The sequence below is a fragment of the Eumetopias jubatus genome, unplaced genomic scaffold (assembly GCF_037043125.1).
Source record: "Eumetopias jubatus isolate StellerSeaLion01/CBP00866 unplaced genomic scaffold, mEumJub1_p1.0 scaffold_4, whole genome shotgun sequence".
Taxonomy (NCBI): Eukaryota; Metazoa; Chordata; class Mammalia; order Carnivora; family Otariidae; genus Eumetopias; species Eumetopias jubatus.
The window spans coordinates 55,907,171-55,913,608 of record NW_028274810.1 but is presented as its reverse complement, the minus strand read 5'-3'; the positions used below and the strand labels follow the sequence as shown (position 1 = coordinate 55,913,608).

At 43.2% G+C, this 6,438-nt stretch overlaps 1 pseudogene; it reads right to left on the bottom strand.

Moving 5' to 3' along the window:
* Positions 1 to 2,938: 2,938 nt before the first annotated feature.
* Positions 2,939 to 3,488, bottom strand: LOC114212139 (actin-related protein 2/3 complex subunit 3 pseudogene; annotated as a pseudogene).
* Positions 3,489 to 6,438: the final 2,950 nt, after the last annotated feature.

Here is a 6,438-nt window from a genome sequence, read left to right as displayed (position 1 = left end):
CAGGGCTTTCCATGCAACATTAAGAGCTGGTACTATCCCACATGGTCAGTGGGGAGTTATTCAAAACAGAAAACTACTCTGCCTGCTCTGTAGAGGGTATATTGAAGAAGGTAAGAGTGGAGGTAAGGCATTTACTTAGGAGGCTGTTGAAAAAGTCTGGGTGTAAGATGTCGATGGCCTGAACCAAGGCAGGGTTCCTGGAGACATGGAAGAAGAGAGGGACTTTGAGATCTTTTTTTTTTTTTAAAGATTTATTTATTTGACAGAGACACAGAGAGAGAAGGAACACAAGCAGGGGGAGTGGGAGAGGGAGAAGCAGGCTTCCTACGGAGCAGGGAGCCCGATGTGGGGCTCGATCCCAAGACCCTGGGATCATGACCTGAGCTGAAGGCAGATGCTTAATGACTGAGCCACCCAGGTGCCCCGGGACTTTGAGATATTCTTAAGACAAAACTAATTTGATTGATTGCATTTAGGGGGCACCAGGTAGGCAAATACATATTTGCTTCATAAAAGTACATTTCCTGTTCCCAGATTGTAAATGAGTTGGAGCCTCATTATTTGCTGAGAAGGCATTCTGAGAGCAGTAGCTATGGCAGGACTCTATACCCCATAGGCCCATGGTAGAGTATGGTCCCTTTGGAGTTTTACCTCTGGAACCGAATGGTTGGTTTCTAAGGCAAAAATCTCCAACCTAGTCTCTAAGAGCTAGAGGGAGTCTCAGAGGTCATTTAGTCCAAGCTTCTACCTAATGCAGAAACCATTTCTATATGGACATTCCCAGCCAGAATATCATCCAGCCTCAACATGAAAGCCACTTCCAGTCTGGGGATTTTGCCACTCCTCAAACCAGATCCTTCTACCTCTGAACAGCTCTATGATATCCTATAAGGGCCACACAAGTGTGACTCTTTTTCAAGAAGTCTTCCTCAGGAATTAAAGATGACTTTCAGATCTTCCCAAGTTTCCTCAGTTCCTGCTGCCCCTAGTGGGACTTGGTGTCTGCACCCCTTATCATCTTGGTCATGCTCCTGTGGACAAGCATGAAATACCAGTGTTTCTCTTAGGAGGCAATACCAACAACCGAACATAATACTGCACATGTGGTTTAGCCACAATGCCCAATGGTCTGGACATGTGTTTTCATCAATGTAGCCTGAGGTTCTTAGTTTTTTGTAGCAGCCAAATCAATGGCACCTGCTGAGTTTCTGGTCACCAAAACCCCCCAAACTAAATCTCTCTTATCCTGTCACATCTTACTCTGTCAGTCCTATCCACCTCAGTTGATTTTTTTAAAGATTTTATTTATTTGAGAGAGAGAGACAGAGAGAGGGAGCATGCACAAGCAGGGGGAGGGGCAGAGGGAGAGAGAGAAGCAGACTTCTCACTGAGCAGGGAGCCTGATATGGGGATTAATCCCAGGACCCCAGGATCATAACCTGAGCTGAAGGCAGACGCTTAACTGACTAAGCCACTCTGGCACCCCTCCATTTCAGTTGATTTTGAGAATCTATGTGCGGGATTTTATATATATTCTTATTAAATTTCACCTTCTTGGGTTTTCCCAGAGTTGGTCTGTGATGAAAGTTAACTGATCCAAGACTCAAAATGATATTAACCATGCTTTTAGTTTTGTGTCATATCTTTGTCTTGATCTTTTCCTAATCCTAGAGGAGCTTAGGAACTTAGAACAAACTTGACTGTTTGTTCTGCTGCAGCAGCCGATGTGGCCCCACACTCCACTGCCCCTTAGCCTCTGCTGTTGCTGCCACAGCCCTGTTGTCACCCCTGATGACAGGGGCTGACTCAGATGTCTTTGGGGTTTGCCACTCCTCTGCCCATTGCTCACTCCCACACTGTTGTTGACATTGTTATCATTCATTTTCCTTCCAATCATCCTAGTACTTCCTGTGCTCCAGCAGGCCCTGCTCTCAGATGGGGAAGCCCTCTGCCCCTAAGCACTGCAGTTATTTAATTATACACCACAGAGGAAGGCTTACCGTGTGTGTGTGTGTGTGTGTGTGTGTGTGTGTGTATGAATATACCCCCTTGTGTTGCAGACCCTATTTCTCTCACCCTATCTTTAGGGTTTTACAGCCTCCCTAACTCTCCACAGGATTCCTTCAAGGCTGGGACAAAATACAATATAAGTTGTAAGCAATGGTCATGAGCTCTACCAAGGGGTTGGGGTATAGTCAGTACTCAGTGCCCAGACTGTAACACCCCAAATCTTCACTTCCCACCAGCCTTCCACCAGTGTCCCTGGCTTGAACTGGTTACCCTTCATTAGCTACCCGAGGTGAGTTCCACCCCATCCCCCATTCTCTCCTTTTAGAGCACTGCATCAGGAGTTGAAGAACATCCCTTGACCCCTACCCTTAGCTAAGAGTCTTTATCCTGGAAGTGAAAATTACTTCTAGCTGTATGCTCTCTCTTTGGAGTGTTTGCCTCTTCACTCAAACAGAGTTTATACAGGTGACTGTAGTATGAATTCCGAGGCAGGTTCACAGAATGCTCACTGTTCCCATCTATGATACTCAACACATCTCTTTACTAAATGTGTATGCCTCATCCAGCCTAAGAAGCTCACATTTGGAGTTTATTCTTTTCAGATCTGGCCCTAGTCACGTTAGCAGTTATGACTTAACCTCTCTTAGCATAGCTTCCCTCCTCTATAAAATGAGAATACCTTTTCCTTCCTTAATGTTTTTTTTTGAATGTTAGAAATTTCTTTATTCTTACCTATTTTTATTAAGCACCAGCTTAATACTGCAGAAAATTTCAAATCACCCATTCTTCCCTCCCCCCCCCCAAATTCTTGATAAAGAGCTCTTCAAGTGAAGACACACTCTTCTCTCTTCTGTATAAAACTTTATCAAATAAAGGCAAATAACTGTGTACATCTTGCTGTAAAATGCTGCCCACGGCTGTGGTGTCTGCTCAGGCTCCTTTCACTGTCCAGGTCCTGAAAGACTCTTGTTCATGAACTGTCTCTTCACAAAGCAAGTCCACCACTTGCTAGGTTTATCATTCTGAGGGTCAAAAACTTTCTCACAAAGTCTCGGTCCAGCCTCTTGTCTCAGCTGCTGTAAGTAGGCCCTCATCACCTCATCTTCCTGTTTGTTTGCAGGTTTGGCATAAATTGCATTAAGTGGAAAACCAGGCTCTCCAGGAATGGGAAAATTAGTGATTCCCAGGGTATATATTTCTTTTTCACCTTGGCTTTTGGAATTGCACTTTTGGAGCTTCTTTAGACACTCAGAAATATAGAGAATTATATATATCAAGGTTCTATCAGCTTCATTCTTAATCTCATAGTTTTTGAAGAAGACATTGGCCTTAAAGTAATAGATGGCTTCATCCACAATATCTGTATCTTTTGTCTCTCTAGGGGCAGGTTCTTTGAACTGACTTCTGATAGGCAACAGTGCCATGTTTCCAATGAGTTTGGTGTCAGGGTCCATGAGAGAAGAGTGGTAAGCCAGCATCTTGGCGGCGCTGGTGTTTCAAGCCAGAAGAGGCGGTTGGGGTTCGAGCGCGGTGCTTCCGGTCCTGAGGCTCCGGCGGGGTAGGCGGAAGGGGTTAATGTTTTTTTAAGGATCCAATGAATACTATATGTAAAATCACTTAACAGGTTCTAACAAACTGTGCAAGTATTATTTACTAGAATCATCCATGGTCCAATTCAGCTGTAAGAGTCTAAATCAGGCTGCTGGAAAATATGTGACCAACAGAAGGAATAAAGTTAGCCCCTTGGGGGCTACAAGACTGTCACAGGGTCAGAATCACCAAATTTTGGAGTAGGATGAGGCCTAAGAGATCATTTGGTCCAACCCCCTCATTTTGCTGATGAGAAATCAGACCAGAGAGGAGTCAGAGACTTGCCTTGAGATTTGCTTGGGTCAGAGGATCTGAAGAGAAGTAGCAATCCCAAAGCTACAGAAGGCGAGATGCTGGCCAGCAATCTGAAAATGTGTCCCGCCTCTCCCCAGGTCAGGGACCTTTCTGTCAGGTAGATGGATTTTTTAACCTTTTTCCTTACTTTTGAGAGCAAAGTCAGGCTTCCTCAGGCTCACAGGCTCCTTGAAGACTCACCTATGTCCTTTTGTCAAATGGGTTTCCCAAGCAAACAGAACTATGTTGTTGTTTGTTGCTCAGTTGCTCTGCTGTGCTGGGAATGAAGGCTCCACTCTTGATCTGCCAGGGACTCCAGGGCCAAGTCTCTGATATATAGTGCAGGGACTGCAGGGCATCTGAGTTGTAACAAGAACAAGATGAGCTTGTGGCCTCGGGCTTGTAACCTGCTCCTCAACCCACACTTCAAAGAAAGTTATTACACAAGGGTTAGACTAAATCAAACCAAACTGCAATGTTTGCGCACTGTGGCCCATTTTCAGATCTCGTTGAATCTCACCACAAGTCCCTCAGAAACTCAGTTGGGAGCAGAACAAAACGATCCAATGATAATTTAGTTGTAGGTCTTTAAAAATGAGCTCAACTGATTTATTTTGAAATTTCAGTTAAGCATGATGTCAAGAAAATCTCTCTGGCTATTTATCATCTTTTTTCCTCTTGCATAGTCCGAGTAGGCAGAATAAAATTAGAAAGTGGCTATTCACATGCTTCCAGTTTTTGTTGTAAGCTGATATTGTTAGTAGAATATTGGAATGTTAAGATGTTTTGGTGGTAATTCTCTGCCCAAAGAACACTCTTTATTACATCATTTTCTTTTTTCTTTTTTTTTAAAGAGGGAGTGGGGAAGGGCAGAAGGAGAGGGAGAGAGAATCTTAAGCAGGTTCCATGCCCATCATGGAGCCTGATGCAAGGCTCGATCTGACAACCCTGAGATCATGACCTGAGCCAAAATCAAGAGTTAGATGCTAAAATGACTGAGCCACCCAGGCACCCCAATGCCATTTACGTTATTAGGAATGTTACATAGGTGCTATCAGAAGAGACACAATAGATGATCTAAAGATATACATTTCACTTTGGTATACTACTACCCCCTACTTTTTCAAATCACAACCTGAAAGTATGAAAAATTACATTTTTTCTCTTGTAGATTTGAACAGTAGATACAAGATCCATAAGGCTTCTGAATCATCAAAGAAATAAAACTTATACTCATTGCTGTCTAGTGTTGAGTATGTGTTATAGAATGGTTTCCAAAACTTCATATGGTAAATATGGTAACTTACATTTTATTTAATTTCATAATTTAACAGTTGAAAGCTGTCCCTCTTAGCCATTTACCATACATTTACTGTGTGTACAGTGAAGCTTTTAGAAAATCCTCTAGTTCCAACCATGAATCATTGCAATGTCTCAGAATCATGGAGGGTTAGGGCTAGGAGAGATTGTCAAGTTGTATGAAAAAGGAAACTGAGACCACAAAGACATGTGATTTACCCAAGGTCACAGAGCCAGTTCCCCAGGGCCATGACTAGAATTCAGGTTGGTGTTCTTTCTGCTTACATTCCATATGAGGCACCTCTCTTATTAGATCAGGGTGACAGACTGAAATTCAAAATCAAAGCATTTTGCATAAGACAAACGTAAACTGTTTTATCATAAACCCAAAGCCATTAAGTAAAACAACAACAACAAAAGTGGTCAAAGCAAGCAACTAGCCCTTATGGGTGGAATGAGAGGCTGCAAAGCCCAGGGAAAGTTGTGATCTGAGGCTGAAGGTAAGAGGAGAGGAATACTCTTTTTAACTTCTGCGGAGTGGACAAATCTACAGTTCAGGAATGGAATATTTTCATGGTTATCTTTCCATACTTCTATGTATTACTCCAATATTTGTGTCCCACCCTTGGTATCAGAATGAAGCTTCAAGTTGCTTTGCTTTGGAAAAATTAAAGACTGTTTAAAGACTGAGATGCTGACCTGGTTCCTCACCTTCTGCCTTGTCCAGCATCTTGTCCCTTTCTATGGAGATGCTACCACCACCCATTTTCTGAGGCAGAAAGTTAATCAGTTCATCACTTAGTCTTAAATTTTTTTTAAAAGATTTTATTTATTCATTTGAGACACAGAGATACAGACAGAGAGAGAGAGAGAGAGAGCACGAGCAGGGGGAGAGGCAGAGGGAGAAGCAGGCTCCCCGCTAAGCCAGGAGCCAGATGTGGGGCTCGATCCCAGGACCCTGGGATCATGACCCGAGCTGAAGGCAGATGCTTAACCATCTGAGCCACCCAGATGCCCTCCATCACTTAGTCTTAACTAACACCCTCTCCATCCTCAGCCCCGGAACACACACAGTCACTGCCCTGAGGGAGATGACAATATGTTCAGAGGTTTTAGGGAATATTAGCATCTTGAAAATATTTGCAAATTTTCATGTGGGAAAATCGTTTTTTTTTTTTTTTTAGATTTATTTATTTATTTATTTAGAGAGTGTGAGCAGGGGGAGGGACAGAGGGAGAAGGAGAG